This window comes from Mus pahari, unplaced genomic scaffold (genome assembly GCF_900095145.1).
Source record: "Mus pahari unplaced genomic scaffold, PAHARI_EIJ_v1.1 scaffold_13440_1, whole genome shotgun sequence".
Taxonomy (NCBI): domain Eukaryota; kingdom Metazoa; phylum Chordata; class Mammalia; order Rodentia; family Muridae; genus Mus; species Mus pahari.
The window spans coordinates 1,937-12,932 of NW_018393389.1; the positions used below are offsets into that span (position 1 = coordinate 1,937).

The 10,996-nt window shown below is 36.7% G+C and overlaps 1 pseudogene; it reads left to right on the top strand.

Moving 5' to 3' along the window:
• Positions 1–2,446: 2,446 nt before the first annotated feature.
• Positions 2,447–7,912, top strand: LOC110315515 (annotated as a pseudogene).
• The last annotated feature ends 3,084 nt before the right edge of the window (positions 7,913–10,996 follow it).

Here is a 10,996-nt window from a genome sequence, read left to right on the forward strand (position 1 = left end):
AAAAAAAAAAAAAACAGAACAAAGTAAAACCTAGATTGGAGTCTGTAGTTTAGGGGAAGTATATGTGCTGACCATGCTCATTGTCTTAGATTCGATTTCTCAGCATTATGAAAACATTAGCAATAAAACAACTCCATATGGAATGACATCAATGTTTATAGTAAATATTATTTATGATTAAAAAGCTAGAAAACTGTAAAGGAAAACTTACCAGTAGAAATATGTGTGCTTTAAGGAGTTACTAATACATACTTAGCTTCAATTCACATAATTAAAAATCAAAAAGAAGCATTTAAAAAATAGCAATATAAGAGAAAATTTCCAGCAGCCTATTACAAAACTGTAGCCATGGAGCTTGAGTTCCTCTTTTTTTCCTAATGGTTTTGCTAAGAACACACACGTCTTTCCCCCTCTGCAGGAGTGTTAATCTTCTCAGCCTTCAAATACCAATTATGGACATTAGTGGTTTTTTAGTGTGCGTGTGTGTGTGTCTTTTTCAGCATCTGGCACAATATGTTGGTACTTTCTTTTCCTCTCAGAGTCAGCTTAAATTAAGCAATTTCCTCTTTTCACTTTGGTAAAGAGGAAGGGCAGAAAAATCATGAGCTGTAGTATCACTTAGAGGAATCTCATTTCTGCTTTTCCTCTTGGAACCTCTTAAGTGATACAGACTGGGAAAGACCAACTTTTCCCCAATAGGGGGAACAATTACTTCCACCAGAATCACCTCTAATCAGAGACACAGATAACAATAGCTGCTTCTCTCGGTTTTCTATCAAATGATCAAGTACACTTCAGAGAATTTCATATGGTGTGACATGAGAGCAGAATTGATGGGGAAGCCCTGTTAGTTGTGTTAGATCACATTAACTCTGGCAGCGTGTGAAAACTGTAATCCTGTACTGGTTATTTTCTTCCAGAGTACACTGTGACTTCTGTCGTGTGCTAGGAAATTAAGGTAGAGGAAACTATGGATTTCATAATTCTTTATCTGGGTCAAATATTTATATACTATCCATCTGTCAGGTGTCATTATAGAAGAGAGGTGAGATATGTCAGTGTGCAAATGTACATGCTACACAAGTCTTACTGACTACCTAGTTTGACCCCTGAAACTAACATGAAGGTAGAGTGAGAGAACTCACTTTGTAAAGTTGTCCTCTGAACATGTACACCATGGCTTGGGCAGCTCCACCCCAAGAACAATAATACTAATAAATAACAATTTTGAAAATGAATTCTGTAATAGGATTCATTTTTCTCAAGAAAAAAAGACAAAATATAAATAATGTCAAAAAACACCATAAACTAAAAATTGACTAGAATGCCATCCGATGTGCAGCTTGTTGTCTTTATTATTGGCTGGCACTCAGCTCAGTTATTAATGTAAGGGTAATTAATGTCAGTTGCAAATACTATTTACTACAACATTGATAACTATTATCGGATTGTATCGATCATGGGCATTAGCTCATATCTGCTGAATAATGCCAAAATTTATTTTTCATATAGCCTCTGCTGGGAACACCATGTACCAGTATATTATGTATGACATGTTCTTAAATGAACTGACTTGGGATTAAAATTTCATATTGTATCCTCTATGCATCTCTCTGTTGCTCCCACACCCTACCCCTGCCATGCTCCCTTTCTACTTTCCTGGTTGCTGAAGTTACTCCAGGTTACATAACATTTCTTAAAAACAGGAGCCTCAGAATAGAGAGACCATAGGGAATTGGTCTTTTAGGTCTGGATTACCCCACTCAGTAGATCTTTTGTAGTTGAAACCATTTACCAGGTTCAACCATGAAAAAGAATGTGTAGACAGTGGCTAAGTGTAGAGGTTAGACATCTCAGCTGTTTGGGGCTTCAACCCAAGAAATATTTATGTGTCTTGGATCAACTTCAAATATTCTTTTGAACATAGCGTTTGGGAAACTGAAATAAATGTATAATTGAAAATACTGCAATAACATTTTTATAGTCATGTGTTTATCAAAATGTGTGAATATTTCAAAGCAAAATTTTTATTCATTCAGAAAGCTTTGAATAATTTATCTGAACAGATTTTTAAATTTTTTCAGTAGTACCAATTTTACTTAATATTTTTATGTGTTGAATATTTTGAAAAAATAGGCTGTGTAAATATTATGACTTATTAATAAATTTTTGGTTCTTTTCATATTTCTTAATAATAATTGCTGTGACCATGAGAAGCATGAACAATTTTAACAGAAACCTACAAAAGTTCTCACCTGTAATGGAAACCAGAGCCAGCCCATGGTATGATGTTTGGATCCTTAAAGGAGTTAATCATAACTACCCCTTACTACTCCACAATAGCACCAGATCTAAGTACCTTCCTAAAGGTGGACATTTCAACCTTTTCTTTAAAAATCACTCAAGGCCACATTTTAATAGACAACCTACTTCACATATTTCCAAGATGAGTGAGCAGGAGGTCACTTACTCAACTTTGAGGTTTCATAATTCCTCAGTATTACAGAACCAAGTGAGGCCAGATCACACTCAACAGCCCAGAGAAGCTGGCCACAGAGGTAAGTGTTTTAAGTGACTAAATTCACCTGCTTCCTTGCATTGTAACTTTTGACTTTTGAAAGCAATGTATATTGACTTCTGCTGAGACCTTTGATAACAATGTCTATTGATGTCTGTTGAAAACTATAACCTTTCCTTTCATTTGGGGTTGGTGGTGTACAAGGATGTGAGGGAGATAAGAGTATATTATTAGGAAAGTAATAATATACAAACTTGTTCTAAAGTAAGTTTCAAAATTACAATATAAAATTTTAAAAGTAAAAGAAAAAAGTAAGAAATTATAACCCTAATTCTTCTTTTTGTTGTTAGCTTATAACTAAAAATAACAGATGGTCAGAGTAGAACAATGGTAGTCTATAAGTAAAAAGTACTTGATAATGGAGAAGCAAAAAGTTTGACATTATGTCAAACTTGGGAAACATTATGTTTTTATTTAGTCTAATCAAGAAGAATTCTGAAAACTAAAAGTAATAAACATGAATCTGAAGAAATACCAAATATTCTATAGAATAAAATCATAAGGGAAATGTAAAGTGTGCACTAAAAACAATACTTTCACTTTCATAGAAAGTATTTAAATCATCTTAAATATTTCCCACATCTAATACAAAAAAGCAGTAAGAGTTGTCTATCATAAGAGGAAGTCTCATCCTGGGAAGAAAGTTGCAGAGGAAGAGAAAGGAGGAGAGAGAGAAAAGGAGATGAGAATACGTGAACCACGCTATGGTTTACATATGGTTTACAAAAAAATCCAAGAATAATAAAGATTGTTAATGAAAATGAGAAAAATCTGAATGTTTTCTTCTCTCTTTCTGCTCATTCTGCCCACACTATCAGAGTTGAACTCCAAGGTGCAAATCGTAACTTATTTTATATAGACATAATCAGCAGCTTGACTTTCACATTATGAACAGCTCAGATGCACTATGCACCGTGTAGAAAAAAATAGATCTTATGAATAAACAGAGTTGACTTTTAAGCCTCTTTAAGGATGGGACTGGATAAAAGTCAGATCCAGAACAGGCATGGTTCCCAAAGAGTTCTCACTAACATTCATGTCTCTCCTTCCTCTCCATCCTAAGTTATGTTTTCTTGATAGACTGCATGCTCCAGTTTGGGGTATTGGATCTGGGGTGTGTCTGTGCCTTCAGTGCTTTCTGAAGGATACATTTTTGATCCTGTAGAACTGGGTAAGGACATATACCTGTTACTTAGTCCTTCTAGGCTTAGTGGGTAGGATTCAGAATACAATGGAAAGGCTGAAGTAAGTTCAAAGTCCTGTGAAACTTCTCACAGGTAGGACTTCAACTGTGGACTCATTTTAGTCAGAAATATATAATTTTGAAAGCACATTTTTCAGCCAGTTTGTATCATGGACTTCTGTAAAAACTTCGAGAGTCAAATATCTCCTTGTTTCCATGCTACACAAAGTATAACTAGTATTGAGATGTGTTCTTTTTTAGTTGTGATTTTCTTGCTTTGTATTTATTTATTTGTTTGTTTGTTTAAGGGTAATCAGTCTCCTCTCACCTTACTGTGGTACCTCTTGGAATCCTATGTTCCATTCTGCTTGTAACTGTCACAGTGTTGGCAACACACAGTGAGTAGCTGGGATACATCTTTGACTTTCTATTTAAGGAATAATCTGAGACATTGATTGTACAAGTATCATACTCCATCATCCCGCCTATAATCAGGGGATGAGGCAAAATCTCTTGACTTTAATTTTTTACTGTAATAATACAATGTCCTCATCTCTTATATAACTAATCTCTTAGCTTTGGGGCTGGGTGGGAGCTGTGTTGTTCTGTGTCATTCTTCACCATGTTCCTTCTAAGGACTTATTGATAGTTTGCTTTCTGATCTCAGGTAATTGTGACTCTTAAGTATTCATTCTGAGATAAGTAGCTGTGCAAAAGAAATGATGACCTTCTTTTCATTTTTCCTCAGTGTGTATTGAAGTCATAGTTAAGTAAAAAGTCTTCATCTGTACATAAACATTAAAATTTAAACTTTATTGGGTTCTTTGACATATATAAGGAAAAATCACTTCCAGGATATGCTTAAACATACTTAAATATGTGGATATTTTGCTTTCCATGTGCTCCAATAAAAATTGTGCCATGTATTATCATTATTTTAGTTCAAATTTTCTTTCTTTCTTTTTTTTTTTCGATTTTTTGAGACAGGGTTTCTCTGTATAGCCCTACCTGTCCTGGAACTCACTCTGTAGACCAGACTGGCCTCGAACTCAGAAATCTGCCTGCCTCTGCCTCCCGAGTGCTGGGATTAAAGGCGTGCACCACCATGCCCGTCTAGTTCAAATTTTCATAGTGCATTAAGTATTTGCTGATTTTCATAGTGCATTAAATATTTGCTGAGTATTCTACTTAGGTATTTATTTATAAGTCTGTGCTGTAAAAATCAAGCAACTGGATGTTACTTCCACTATAATTTTATTCACTTTACAGTCAAATTACCTATAGAGAAAAATATTGATGTGTGTATTTTATAGTGAGTTAATTGAAGTGCTAACTTACAAATGTTAAAGTACAAACTAATGACATGCATGTATAGTCTACCAACATGAAGTTTTTTTAATCTTAAATTTCAATATGTACTCGTTATGAGAATTTTTGATGTTATGTCTGCTACTACTTTTAGTTTTTCAGTATAGTCAAGAAAAACATGCACTGCAGGCATCTCTACACAATCTCCGCCAGAACTACAGCACCATGCAAAAGGAAAGCTATTTAAAGGAAGAGATTATGAGAAATAAGACTAGAGAATGTGATTTCTACAAAAGTCTTCTGGACACTCGCAACAGACAACAGAACAGATGCCACGGGGGAACCAAGATTGTTTTAGATTGCTTACAATACAGAGGTTCAGAGGGGATCTTAAAATAAGAATTGCATTATTTTCTTTTTTTTTTTCCTCCAGAAGCTTTGAAGCTAAGTATAAGCTTGTGATGCTATTGATGGGTGAATTAGTGCCCTGGGGTTTCTTTAACTTGTGTTAGGGCCCGGAACCATGGACATCCCTGTTTGGACTAGGAGAATCTTATAGTTAATAGAATTCAGTGCCCCTTCTGGCTCTTACTGGCCCCAGAAGATGAAATCATAAGTCAGCACCACCAACAATTCAGGTCCTTGTGGTTTATTGGAAAATCTGAATCTAACTTTGTTGCTGACAGAACATGGAAGCTTTTAGTAAGGGTGCATCTACCAAATATTTACTCTAAAATGAACTTGAACATTTCTGTGGATGCAGTCAGAAACATTATTCTGTGTGTGTGTTTGTGTGTGTGTGTGTGTGTGTGTGTGTGTTGTGTTTTGTTTGTGTGTTCCATCTGACTTGTTTTGAGAGAGTTGTTCTGATTGCAACAAAGGAAGCCTCCCTGGAGGAGACATGGGAGCCTTGCCATGCTGTACACACATTGTAGTTCTGTCAGTGCCACAGTTAATGAGGCTGGAAAGATGAAAATATCAAGTGTCACAGGGAACCTTTCTTACCCTTCATAGTGACTGGTCATCTTTAACTGACACAGTTTATCAATCATCATTAAATATTTTCTTCAGGATTTAGAGTTCACCAAAAGCTCTTGTGTGTAATCTCACTGTGCTGTGTTAGTAGTGGGTAATGATCCTTATTACTGCTATATTATAAAATATGTAACAGGACAAGAAAAAGCTCCAAAAATATCATTAAAGTATTCTAGACTCATGAAAAATGTTTTGGTCATTATTTTAAAATAACTTCATCATCTATAAATGGTGCCATAATGATTTAATCCTCATGATTAGGAGGCTGAGGGAGGAATATTATAACATTCAGGACTACCTGGAAGGCACACCAAATTCAAGGCCAGCCTGAGCTATACAATAATACATCATCTCTACAGAAAAGCAAATATGGGAGATAAAGTTTGTTAATCGAGCATAACCATCCCCAGCACCTCACTAAGCAAAATAATAGTATTGAGTTGTCCTTGTTACACTAACCACATGTTTTAATGTCTTCAACTTGACATATTTAAGCACAATGGCATCACCACAATCAGGAGGCTATTAATATCCAAACATCCCTTGTACCTCTCTTATTTCTCTTAAGTTAAGAGCATTTAGCATAGACCATGGTGCAATGCTAAGTGCACAGTGGTGTGTAGATCAATGTAGGCACAACACATTACTGCAGATCTAGAATTTTGTCATTACTTTAACTGCCTGAGTAGCAAGTGCTCATAGCCTGACCTCTAGTACCTGATATTTCACAAGGCTTTGCTTCATAGAACTGGGATGTTTTAGAAAGCTGAGCTGCATGGAATCATAAAGTGTAGTGTTACAGTAAATCTCCAATCACAAAAGCCCATGCAAGGAAAATGCAACTCAGTTATATATTTACAAAACACACACCTATATTTGGCAGATATGACTCTACACTACTTTGTTCCCCAGATATGAAATCTCTGCTACTTGCAGTTTCTCCAGGCGATGAACATCTGCTCCACCTTTCTTCCAACTCTCTCCCTCTGTCCTCCTCTATTAGCAGTCTCCTCCAACTCCTCCACCTCCGCTCTACTTTCTTTCTTGTCTGGAAAGACTGCCTCCTCATTTTCACCCAGTGATTGGCTATTTGTATTTATTAGCCTATCAGATAGTTAAGGGAAATTCCTCAACAGTGTGGTCCTAGGCCTAGTGTAGTTCACTTTGCTCACTATCCTCAAGTTCATCCATGTTCGTCACATAGGTCAGTATCTCGCTATTGAGTTTTCATGTGAGACACGATGTCATTCTGTATACTAGGATGACATGGAAATCACTGTATACCCAAGGCTGTCATGGAAGTGACACTTAGCCTAGTTTGGCCTCAAACTAGTAGTGACCAACCTGCCTCTCTCATTGGAGTGCTCTGGTTATAGGCATAAGTCATGAGCTGATTCATTTCCCTTTAAAGGCTAAGTAGTATTCTTTTGTGTGTAAGTGCTACATTTTCTCTACGGATTCATCCATGATTACCACATAAAATATTTCTATATCTCTACTGTTATTAACAATGTTGCATATAGGGATCTCTGGGCATTACAGATTCTCAATTTCTGAGACCTATGAGATTTTATGTTGTTTTAAACACAGGTTTAGTAAATATATAGCTTTGATAACAGAATACCAGAAAATACAATGCTTAACAATTCACCTTCTCTGTTGTAGGCAAACGAGTAGAAGGAAACTGGTTCTGCTGTGGCATAAAATGTTATTATTTCATCATGGAGAAAAAACACTGGGATGGATGTAAACAGATGTGCCAGGGTTGCAGCTTCTCTCTTCTGATGATAGATGATGAAGATGAACTGGTACCACCAACTCTTACATATACATTTATTCTCTTAAACTCTGTCTCTAGTATTTGGATAGTGAGATGCTGTATCCAGGTTTTTTTTAAAGAAAGGACTTTATAATTATTTTTATATGGCTTTCCTATAATGTAAACTAAATTGTGCAGTAAGAGTGTCTCAGGTGACTCCTTCCTGCTCCTCATGTCATGCCAATTCCCTTTGGTAGAGCATATCCTGCAACTGACAGTTATTTATTTCTATACAATGACAACTAAAGCTCCATAGTCCATTGTGTAGGGTTTGCTCTTTGGAATTGGAAAGTGAGGCTGCCTGAGATGAAGAATCAGATGACAACAGGGGCAATAGTTGAATTCTGTGCCTGTCTGCAAAATGGAAATGGTATGAGTCATGCAAACTAGTGGTTTTACCAGTCAGCCCCATGGTGGTTTTCACTGAAACTGTCTATAATTTTTACTGCATAGTATTTTTATGTTTTGAAAAAATGACACCCATCTTTAGAAATGAGTATTTAAAAGAAAATGAAGTTTCCAAGATTCTGACATTTTCTATTTAAATTATTACTAATGAAATCTCTTAAAATGCAAAGACTTTTCCTCTAGAGAAATTATTGAAGAACAACATTGAAATCTTGCTCATTCATAACATGATACAACATTTTTTTTGAGACAGGGTTTCTCTGTATAGCCCTGGCTGTCCTGGAACTCACTTTGTAGACCAGGTTGGCCTCGAACTCAGAAATCCACCTGCCTCTGCCTCCCAAGTGCTAGGATTAAAGGCATGCACTACCACGGCCTGGCTTATGATACAATATTTATATATCAATTTAATACATGTTTAAACTACACTAAATGGCAAATAATATTGTGATTTTTCCATTTGATACAGTGAACATCAGTAAAAATTTAAAATTATTATTACCACTATTATTTTTATTTTATTAATTATTCAGTTTACATTCTACTTAATGCACCTCTACTGGTCAATCCCACCCACAACCCTCACCCGTAACCCCTTTCTTCCTCACTGTACTGGGTACTCCCCTAGGTATCCCTCCACCCTGACACATCAGGTTTCCTTGCTGCTAAGTGCATCCTCGCTCACTGTGACCAAACAGGTTAGCCCAACTAGAAGAACATATTCCATATACCTTATCCCTCCATAAGGAACCAACCTGAAGACCAAGCTGCACATCTGTTACCTATGTGAGGAGAGGCCTAGGTTCAGCCCATGTATGTTCTTTGGTTAGTGGTTCGGTTTCTGAAAGCCCCAAGCTTCCAGGTTAGTTAATTTTGTTGGTCTTCCTGTAGAGTTCCTATCCTCTTAGGGGCATAATCTTTTCTTCTATTCTTCCATAAGAGTCCCCAAGCTCCATCCAGTGTTTGGATGTGGGTGTCTGCACCTGCCTGAGTTATCAGGCAGGTAGAAACTCTCAGAGGATAGTCATGCTGGACTCCTGACTACAAGCATAACAGAGCATCATCAGTACTGTCAGGGATTGGTGCTTGGGCATGGGAAGAGCCTCAAATTGGGTAGGTTTTGGATGACTCTTTCCCCAATCTCTGCTTTATCCACAATACTTGAATTTCTTATATACAGGATAACTTTGGGGTTGAATGTTTTGTGGGAGTGTTAGTGGCCCTATAACTCTGCCAGGTTTCCTACTTGCCACAAGAGATAATCTCCAGAGGCTTCATATGGCCCACTATTCTGAGTCTCAGTGAAGGATGCAACCATTGATTCTTTGGAAAATCTCCTATTCCAGGTCTCTGTATCTTCCTGGAAATGCCCCCTACCTCCCAAGCAGTTGCACATTTCCATTCATTCTCACAGCCCTCCAGCCAAGACTGTTGTTCCATTCCTTCTTCCAAATGAGACTTAAGAATCCTTGCTTGTACCCTCCTTCCTGTCCAACCTCTTTTTGTCTGTGGCTTGTAGCATTACCATCCTGTATTTTAGAGTTAATATCAACTAATAAGTGAGAATATACCATGTGTGTCCTTTTGGACCTGGGTTACCTCACTCAGGATAATATTTTCAAGATCTATTCATCTGCCTGCAAAATTCATGATGTTTTTCATAGCTAAATGGTACTTTGTTGTGTAGATGTACCACATTTACTCTATCCATTCTTCAGTTGATAAATACCTATCTAGGTTGTTTCCAGTTTCTTTGTATTATGAATAAAACTGCTATAAACATAGTTGAGCAGGTATCTTTCTGAGGTGGTATAGCATCCTTTGGGTACATTCCCAAGAGTGGTACAGCTAGGGCCTGAGTTAGAACTATTCCCAAATTTCTGAGAATCTGCCAAACAGATTTCCAAAGTGATTGTACAAGTTACACACCCACTAACAATGAAGGTGTGTTCCCCTTGTTCTGCATTCTCACCAGCATGTGCTATCACTTGAGTTTTTTATCTTAGCCATTCTATCTTATATAAAATTGGATCCCAGAGGTTTCTTTTTTATTTGCATTCTTCTAATGACTGAAAACTTTGAACATTTCAATAAGTGCTTCTAGGCCATTCAAGATTCTTCTGTTGAGAATTTTCTGCTTAGCTCAGGCTTCAAAGATAAAAGAAGAAATTGATACATATGTCAAAGAAAATGTTAAATCTAAAATTTTCCTAACACAAAACATCCAGGAAATCTGGGATTCTGTGAAAAGACCTAACCTAAGAATAATAGGAAGAAAAGAAGGTGGAAACTTCCAGCTCCAGGCCCAGAAAATATTTTCAACAAAATCATAGAAGAAAAACTTTCCAACCTAAAAAAGACATGCCTTTAAACATAAATGAAGTTTATAGAATACAAATTAGACTGAGCAAGAAAAGAAATTCCTCCTGCCACATATGAATGAAAATACAAAATATACAGAAAAAAAAAGAAAGAATGTTAAAAGCAGCAAGGGAAAAAGGGCAGGTAGCACACAGAGACAGGCCTACCAGAATTACACCTATCTTCTTAACATAGACTATAAAAATTAGTAGGGTCTAGACAGATATATTGCAAACTCTAAAATACCAGATGCTGTGGAGCGCCGCCTCACATAGCCGGCCTCACATAGCCGTTACAGCCGTTG